At 36.3% G+C, this 10103-nt stretch overlaps 1 pseudogene; it reads right to left on the bottom strand.

The window, feature by feature from the left end:
* Positions 1 to 846: 846 nt before the first annotated feature.
* On the bottom strand, positions 847 to 965 carry LOC111736811 (annotated as a pseudogene).
* Positions 966 to 10103: the final 9138 nt, after the last annotated feature.

Genomic DNA, 10103 nt, shown 5'->3' with positions numbered 1-10103 from the left:
TATTTCTCTTTTTGGTTATAGCTATCCTAGTAGATATGAAATAGTATCTTATTGTGGTTTTGACTTGCATATCCTTGATGTGAACTATACATCTTTGACTTATTACAATCTGCCTTCAAGAAATACTACCTGATGTGCAGGATAAGAACCTTACAACAATATATATCTGTTTTTCCCTCTCTTGCCTTTGTGCTACTGTCATACATTTATATGTTTGTTATATGTTATAATGTTATAAATACCATAATATGCTATAAATACCACATTATTCTTCTTACATTAAATACCTAATTTTTAAACAGATATAATTAACAAACCATAAAATTCACCCATTTAAGGTGCACAATTTAATGGTTTTTAGTGTATTCATTAAGTTGTGTGACCATTACCACTATCGATTTAAGAACATTTTTATAACCTAAAAATAACCCATACCCAGTAGCAATCACTTTCTATTTCCTCCCAATTCCCCTGGATTTTAAAATCTTTGTTCTCTATGTAATATGCCTTTTTAAGATTTTCTCTTTAATTTTATTATCATGTGCCTTGGTGCAGTTTTTTTTTTTCCCCCTTGTTTCTTGTATGTGGGTTTCATTTAGCCTCTTTGTTCTGTGGATTTGCAGTTTTTAGCATATTTGGAAATTTTTCATCTATTAATTTATCAAAATTTTTTTGTCCTAGCTCCTTCTTTTTCAAGGATTCCAGTTTTACACACATTAGGCCACTTGAATTTGTCTCAAAGTTTGGTCTTTGTGTCTGTGTGTTTTTGGGGGGGGCTAGTTTCTATTACTGTTTTTATATTCATTAATATTTTCTTCCACTATTATTATTATTATTATTTTTTAATGCCTACAGCACCTGAAATTCCTAGGTGGTCTCCCATTCAAGTATTAACCAGGCCCAAAACTGCTTAGCTTCCGAGATCACATGAGATCGGGCACATTTAGGGTGGCTTCGCTGTAGACTATTTTCTTCCACTATTAATCCCATCTGCTATTAATCCTATCCAATGTATTTTTTTGTTTTAATCTCAGGCATTGCATTTTTCATCTCTAGAAGTTTAAGTCATTTTACATCTTCAATTTTTTCTTTAACATGCATATGCTCTCCTTAATCTTCTTAAAGATATATAGTTATAGTAACTTTTAACATGTTTGTCTGCTAACTCAGATGATGATACAGATGATACTAACACAGCTGATAACAGATGAGAATCTATGACAATCTGGGGTCTATTTCTATTGATTGATTTTTTTACTTGTTATAAGTCATATTTTTCTGCTTCCTTATATACCTGGTGATTTTTCATTGGATGCTAGACGTGAGTTTATGCTTTTGGCGCTGGATAGTTTTATATTCCTTTTGGTATTCTTGGGTTCAGTAAGTTACTTGGAAATAATTCACTGCTTTCGAGGTTTCCTTCAAGCTTTGTTATGGAGGACAAGAGTAGCATCCAATTTAGAGCTAACTTTGCCCTATTACTGAGGCAATATCCTTTTCAGTATCCTACCTCATGTCCCATGTATTATGAGACTTTTTCAACCTGGCTGGTGAGAAACCTTGTGTGAGCTCTAGGAATTGTTCTCCCTGATCCATTCTGTTAATTCTTTCCCTGGCCTTAATTACTTTCTTCACTTAGGCACTCGTCAATACTCAGCTAACAACCCAAGAGGAACTCTGAAAATATCTGAAGCTCTATGTAGCACTCTCTTTTCCATGAAGTGCTCTCCTTACCAGTATTCTGCAATATGAAATCTGGCTGCCTTACCTTCTCTGAATTCTCAGCTCTTTTCCCTCTACTCAGAGAGACCATCAGGATCTATCTTAGTTCCCTCGGCTTGTGCTGTGGCCTGGAAACTCTCTCCAGTCAGTAACTGAAGCCATTGCAGAGCTCGTCTCATTTTTTTCCCTTCATACTGCTTGTTGTCTGATGTCTGAAGGTCATATGTGGTAGGCAGAATAACAGTCTCCACCAAAGTGCCCATATCCTATTCAGAGCCTGTGACTATGTTATCGTATATGGCAAAAGAGACTTCGTGTATGTGATTAAATTAAGGATCTTGAGATGGAGAGATTATTCTGGATTATCCAAGTGGGCCCAATGTGTTCATAAGGGTTGCAACAGAATAGGTTAAAATCAGTATGTAAAAATATTCCCTTTGCTTAGAATTCCTTTGTGGGAGATTCCCCCTACCACAATTTTTTAAATTGTGGTTTCAAAATTATAAATTATAAATTTTACCATCTTAACCATTTTTAAGTGTACAGTTCAGTGGTATTAAATACATTAATAATGTTGTCTAACCATTATCACAATCTATTTCTATAACTTTCATTCTGCATAACTGAATCTCTATATCCATTAAACAATAACTCCCCATCCTGACCTCCCTGCCCCCACACACACCTTATTCTGGGAATCATCATTCTGCTTTCTTTATGATTTTGATTACTCCAAGTACTTCATGTAAGTGAAATCATGGGGTAGTTGTCTTTTTGTGACTGGCTTATTTCACTTTGCATAATGTCCTTCAGCTTCATTCATGTAATACTATGTGTCAGAATTTCCTTCCTTATTAAAGTTGAATAATGTTCCATTGTATGTATATACCACATTTCACTTTTCTGTTTATCTGTAGATGGGCACTTGAGTTGCACCCACATTTTAGCTATTGTGAATAATGGGTAATGAATAATGCTATGAACATGGGTATACAAATAGCTGATCAAGTCCCTGCTTTCGGATCTTTTGAGTATAGACCTGGAAGTGAAAACGATGAATCACATGGTAATTCTATGTTTAATTTTTTGAGAAATTACTATATTGTTTTCCACAGCAGTTGTATCATTTTACATACCATCAACAGTGCACCAGGGGTTCAATTTCTCTACATCTTTCCAACATTTGTTATTTTCTGCTTTTTTGATGATAGCCATCCTAATGGGTGTGAAGTGGCATTTCACTGTAGTTTTGATTTGCATTTCTCTAATGACTAGTGATGTTGAACATCTTTTCATGTGCTTATTGGCTTTTTGTATATCTTCTTTGGAGAAATGTCCATTCAAGTCCTTTGTCCATTTTTTAACAGAGTTGCTTGTTTTTCGCTGTTGAGTTTTAGGAATTTTCTATATATTCTAGATATTATTCCCTTATCAGATATGTGATTTGTGAATATTTTCTTCCATTTTGTGGGTTGCCTTTTTTTCTGTTGATAATGTCTTTTGATGTGTATAATTTCTTAATATTGTATGTTCATTACTGTTAGCCACATTTGCCAAGATATTACAAAAAGAGATGAGGTGAAAAAAGAATTGACCAGTTTGCAAGCAAGAGTGAAGGGAATAAAGAGTCCACTAATTTGAAGACTTGTAGAGTTGATATAGTCTACTACTTCTCAACCTCAAAGAGTGAAAGATAAAATTGCGAAATGCTTAGAATGACAAAGGATAACTAAAACAGTCTGGAGGCAACGCATCAAATTAAGAGAATGGCTGTTTTACCAATGTTTTTTAAACTCTAAACTTTTGAAATAGGTCCCAGATCAAAGGCCCAATCAACTAAGGCTGTTTGGACACAATAGCTCAGGGAAAAGAGGCGAGGAGAAAGTGACTCTCCCATCAAAGCTTGATAAATCTATGTAATCACTATGGGGAGCGAAAAAGAGAGGGAAGGAAGGAGACACAGAGAGATTATGAACAGGGGCTAGAAAACAAAGAATTATACCAAATGAACATTATGTCTTGAAAAAAAGTATAGAGGTGGCTATTGGTTTGTGGAACTGATATAAATGACTCGTTTGGTTCCCATCCACTCAGCCTCAATTAAGTTTTTGAGAGAGCTGCACTTCAAAAATAACTACCAGCCTGGACCGAAAGAGATCATGACTATTCATCCTGAGAACTCCAACAGTCTATGGGCAGAAAGCAGACTAAAAAGCTCAGCCCCTAAAGAGGGCATATTACCTCAACACCCATTCTAGATGTGGTCAAGGAGGATAGTGGAAAAGGAAAAATTAACCACAAAAGAATCAGGAGCAATGGAGAACAATGAATATGGTACTCACTTCCAGGGAGAAGAGTCAGAGCTTAATGAAGAAATATTCCCCAGTACCCAGGGTGATAGAAGGTCTTCAAAATAGCTGCCCAACAGAATTTCAGAACTGCCACAGATGAGCATCTGTCTCTGTTACATGTCTCCTTCCAAAAGAGAATCTTTACTGTGGTTATCCTGTCCATGGGGACATATATCTTGTCTTTTCAGTTATAGGTCTTTAGATCAAAGGAAGACATATCTGTAGTGCATGTAGAGATTACTACACATCACTCAGAGATTCTGGGCTTCGAACTGAATGCCCTGATAGAGCTTTTGGCTTGTGTGCATGCAAGAATATTTGGTGACAAAAGGGGCAGAAGGAAATATTGCTATTCCTCAGTGTTTCTGATTTTCTTCCTTCTAGGCACATGGTAAAACTATACTTCCTTGCCCCCTTGAAGTCAGAAGTGGGCATGTTATGTTTTGGCCAATAAAACTTAATATAAGTGATAAGGGTCACTTTCAGGAGGAAGCCTTTAAGAGCCATTTCATAATTTGCTCTTCTCCCTTTCCTTGCCATGGTTCCCAGTGATGTTTTATAGTGAAGACTCTGTCGATCTGCATCTTTTAGTGAGAACACCTTGGAGTAGAGCCCCTGATGATCCAAGATGAACATATAGCATGAGTGAGAAATACTCATGGTTTAAGCCACTAGAATTTTGATGACATTAATGTAGCAAAATCTAGCCTATCCTATTACAGAAACAAACAAAAAAAGATGAACAGAAAACAGATTGTCTTCAACTAAAAAAAGAAAGAAAAGTAAGTATTTAAAATAAGAAAGTCTAAAAACAACAATCTTTAAAATCATTTTTTTCAACATTTGGCTAAGTGCCTAGAAACACAGTCAATGCCTGTAGAAAATCAGAAAACCGTCAGTTCATTTTAGAGTTTGCAATGAACGTCTTTAGGAAACTTCAAACCTTAATACTGAAAGCCTTGCAAAACACATTAAAAATAGCTATGATTCCCAGTTTACAAAAAGCCAAAGTGGAGTGGGATTGTTGAGAACAGATTAAATTTAATGACTCCTTAAAGTGGTAGCCGGGGTGATAGTAGCACCAAGATTCTCACCTTTATGTATTCCCACCCCAAAACCTAACAGTGCCTGACGTGTAATAGGCACATAATAAAAATCTGAAGTATTGAATTCAGCTAAACCCAGTTGCTCACTTGAAAATCTAGTCTCTGAAACCAGCTTATGGAACGGACTGTACTTAATCAGGGCTGCCAGTAAGGGTGATGTAAAGGTATTGGGGGAGGTGATCTTGATGTCATAGCAAAAGGTGAGCTAGGTTGTTAATCCCCAGATCTTTATTTCAGGAATAACAAATTTTTTAAAATCCTAGTCCCTTCCATTCATATTGCTAAATACTCTCCTGTCCTTGTGATATAGTTTCATGAGACAATTGATTCTTCTTTTTTTGCATGCGATAGTGATGTCAGGCTTTTGTCTACTATAGTCCTTCCTCAAGAAATTAACATAACAGATATGAATAATTGTAAAACAGTGCAAAGTAGTTTTGTGGAGCATATAAAAGAGCCAAGCCTTAAAGTCTAATGAAATAGTTGGATAGAGTAGATATTCCTGATCTAGGCAAGCAAACTTGAGGCTCAGTGACTTGACCCTGGGAGAAGTGTCTGAATAGTCTATCAACAGATCCACACAAATTAGCGACAGAAGTCTAGGAAAGCAAAGAGAGTCGAAATCCAGGAGGGTCAGTAATGGTAAAGAGAACCAAAAGGTTTAGTCGTTGGGTTCGTATTGTTTCCTTTTGTGTGGAAGTAGGCAAGAACTTTTGCAAGTTTGTGTTTGCAGCTAAGAAAAAGAAGGGCTCCACAGATGTTGGGAGGATCAATTACACAGGGTGGAGGGCTTCTTAGACACCAAGCTGTTGAGGACATAGCAGCCCTGGCCCGCTGGACCATTTGTAGAATGTATTTGGTCCAGTTCACTGATTGATTGGCTCTATCCCAAAAGAGTAATACAAGGTAGCTTCCAGATCCCAGCCAGTTTATCCTACTGTGAAAATAGCTTAGGCCAAGTCTATGGCTAGAATAATAATGTAAGGTGAAATATTTTAAACTAGAAATATTATTTTTGACAGATATTCTCTAAAATGAACTAATGTATATCCAATTACTCTAGGTAGCCTAACATACTTTAATTACTTATACATACATTGAAAACTTTTATTACAAAAAATTTTCACATACACAGAAGTAGATAGGTTAGTATAATTAACTCTCACATACCCATCACCGATTTAAATATTTATCGTTTTACCATAGCTAGTTGATCTATCCCTTTTATTTTTTTCATTGCTAAAGTATTTTAAGGCAAATCTCAGACATCATTTTATCCTCACACACTTTGGTATACATTTTTAAAGAAAGGTCATGTTTTTACATGACCACAATGCTATCATCACACTGTAGCAAAGGATGTCGGTGATTTCTCCCATAACCCCTTGGCTATTACCATTTCAGTGTTATGTTCCAAATTTCTTTCTCATCTTTTTAAATTATTTTTCCAATTTTTAAATGCTTATACATTTATTGTTTCAAATTACATGTATTTTTGAAGCTATCTCAAATCTCTTGATTATATTTAAAAACAGAAACAAAAAAATTCCCATATGAAGCTAGATGATACGTAAATCTAAGCTTGGACACTGTTATCAAAAAATGTTCTTAAGGAGAGCATAACTTTCATCTCTGCTATCAGCCAAATATTCCCTGAGGGAGAGTGATGTGGGAGAAAGTGAAATGGAGTCAGAGATGTGCTTAAATCCCAAATCAACCACTTCCTTCCTAAAAGACCTGGGACAAGTTACTTAATTTGAGCTTAACCAGTTTCTTCATCTCGTAAGTGGAGATAACTACTTTATAGACAATTATGAAGACTATATAAATAATGTCCAGCACATAGTTAGCTCTTACAGTCAATATTATACATTAGGCATATGGCATTCTTTCTTGGCTGTTATTGATGGTTCTGTCATTTATCAACTTGGGTCTATTTGTTGTCAACCTGATCCGAATTAATTACATGTTCATTTTTCATTATGCCTATTATTACTCCCAAAAAGAACCTTTATTGTGTTTTCTCTTTAAAAAGTATCCCTCTAATTCCAACATTTTGGGTTTTAGTAAATTTGATATTTACTGTCACAATGTTCATAACTTTGAGTTTGGGTTCTGGCTGAAGGCACTAGTGCCCTTAAACTATTTATTGTAAAGCTATTTCTCTTGCTCTATTGTTCTCCTAATTGCTTTACTCCAGGATTTAATTCTATAGCTTTTCCCCAATGTCCTCCCTAATGTGGAGACCAGGCCACCTACAATGTTCTAGGTATTGATACTCTATGGTTTTACTTTATCATAAAGGCAATGCACATTTAAAAAAAAAAAAGCAAAATGCAAATACAAAAATGTAGAAAGGGAAATGTCTCTCTTTGCACTTCTACTTCCTAGAGATGCTAACAATTTTAGGCCTTCCTGACCTTTTTATCCTGTGTATATGTGAATTTTAGGTTTTGTTTTTACAAAAAGAGGGTTATGGTATACACTCTGTTCTGCATCTTGCTTTTTGTTTCCCAACAATAAATTACAGACAATTTGGACACTGATTTTCCACTTTTAAAAGATGGCATAGTATAAGACATGGAAACAACCTGTGGATAAGAAAATGTGGTATACAGATACAATGGAATATTATTCAGCCATAAAAAAGAAAGAAAAAAACACTTGGCTTTCACAAAATCATGGATACATCTTGAAGGCATTATGCTAAATGAAGTAAGTCATACAGAGAAAGACAAATACTGTATGAGTTCTCACTTACATGTGGAATATAAAAAAGCTAAACTCAAAGAACTAGAGCAGAATGGTGGTTGCCAGGGGCTAGGGATGGGGGAAATGGGAGATGCTGGCCAAAGGATAGAAATTTCTGGGATCTAATGTACAGCATGGTGACTATAATTAATGATACTGTATTATATACAATTAAACCTTAAACAACACAGGTTTGAACTCCGAGTGTCATATGCAAATTTATTTCAATAAGTATACAGTCAGCCTTCCTTATTCACAGGTTTCTCAACCACAGATTCAACCAGCCTTGGATGAAAGACAGTACTTTCGATCCTTGGCTGTGAATCCATCAATGTGAAGAGCTGACTGTATGCACTTTATATAAGGGACTTTAGTATACAAGGATCTTGATATCTGTGGGGCTGCAGGGGAACCAATCCTAGAATGAATTCCCCCATGGAAGTTTTTAGGGAATCAAATCAAGTCGCATGCGTATTTTTAACTGCATGAGGGGTTAGTGCCCCTAACCTGCATATTGTTCAAGGATCAACTGTACTTGAAAATTGTTTAGAAAATAGATCTTAATAGTTATCATTCACACACACACACACACACGCATGGTCATATAATCTTTGGCTGTAACCAACAGAGAATTGGCTCACAGTTTATATTATTTCTTGAGCTGTCATAACAAATTAACACATAATGAGTGGCTTGAAACAATAGAAATTCATTTCTAACAGTTCTGAAGGTCAAAAGCCCCAAATCAAAGTGTCAGCAGGGCCATTTTCCCTCCAGAGGATCTAGGGTGAATTCTTCTTTACTTCTTCCAGCTTCTGGTGGCTCCAGGGGTTCCTTGGATTGTCACTGCATAATTCTGATCTCTGCCTCCATTTTCACAATGCCTTCTCCTCTGTGTCCATTTTCTTCTCTTCCTTGTGCATCTCTCCTCTGTGTGACTCCTATGAGGGCACTTGTTATTGGATCTGGGGCCCACCCAGATAAGCCATGATAATCTTAACATCTGTAACTATATCTGCAAAGACCCTTTTTCCAAATAAGGTCACATTCAGAGGTTCTGGGGTTTAGGACATAGACATATCTTTTCAGGGCCAACTTCAACCATATAGTGGCTTAAATAATGAAGACATTTTAATTATCTTACACAAAAAGAAGTCTGTATGTAATAGGCAATATAGAATTGGTGTGGCTCAATGATCTCATTCAAGACGCAGACTCTCCATTGTTCTCTTCCCACAATTCTCAGCACATTACTTTTTGTTCTCAAGCTTGCTACCTTATGGTTATAGGACAGTTGCCCTAGCTCTAGGCTTCACATCCTTATAGAATAGTAAACACAGAAGGAAGGGAGGCAAAAAGAGAAAGTGACTCTCCTTTTAGGGAAGAAAACCTCTCCCTGAAGCCTCTGCAACTTCCCTATATACCCCATCATGCCCAACCCAGACGTATTATTGGCAAAGGGGAATAGGGATGCTGTGACTGCCTTACATCTATCAAGATACATGCCCCGGGGTATGCTGCCACATTGAAACTTCACTTTTGATAATAAAAAAGGAAGAATGGCAGTTGGGTAGGCAACTAAAAACATCTGTTACAATTCCTAAATGTGTTTCCTTAAGATTACTAATTTAAAAAGCTCACCGGCCCTTTTATCTACCAATTTACATAAATTCCTTCAATCATTATTTAAAAGAGCTATTATATGTTGGGTATCGTGATAGAAGCAGGAGCCTCAAGATCATCAAGATATAGTCTCTGTTCTCAAGGAATGCTTGGTTGAGTTGAATAAGAGATAAATATATAGCATTAATTTGAGGACAGCATGACAAATGCTATTAGAGATATTGTGCACGGTGCAGTGGGGCAACAGAATAGTTGCAGCATCTTGAAAAGCAACTCTTGAGTTTTTGAGAAGCAGTTAAACGGAGAAAAAGATAGAGAAAAGAGCACATAGAAAGACAATGATGATTGGCGAACATCACCACACCTTTGTGGGACTACAAAGGTTTTAATGTAGCTAGAGTGGAGAATTGTATGGGTAGCAGGAGGGCAGGTCAAGCTAGTGAGGTGAGCGGGAGCAGATAGTAAAGGGCTATGTATGTTGAAATAAGAAAATGACATTCAATCCCAAAATTTATGGGGAGCAATTAAAGGATTTCAATCAAAGGAATGA

This window comes from Pteropus vampyrus, unplaced genomic scaffold (assembly GCF_000151845.1).
Source record: "Pteropus vampyrus isolate Shadow unplaced genomic scaffold, Pvam_2.0 Scaffold22, whole genome shotgun sequence".
In the NCBI taxonomy this organism is placed as follows: Eukaryota; Metazoa; Chordata; class Mammalia; order Chiroptera; family Pteropodidae; genus Pteropus; species Pteropus vampyrus.
Note: the sequence above shows the minus strand (reverse complement) of the source record. Positions and strands in the feature narration are given on the sequence as shown.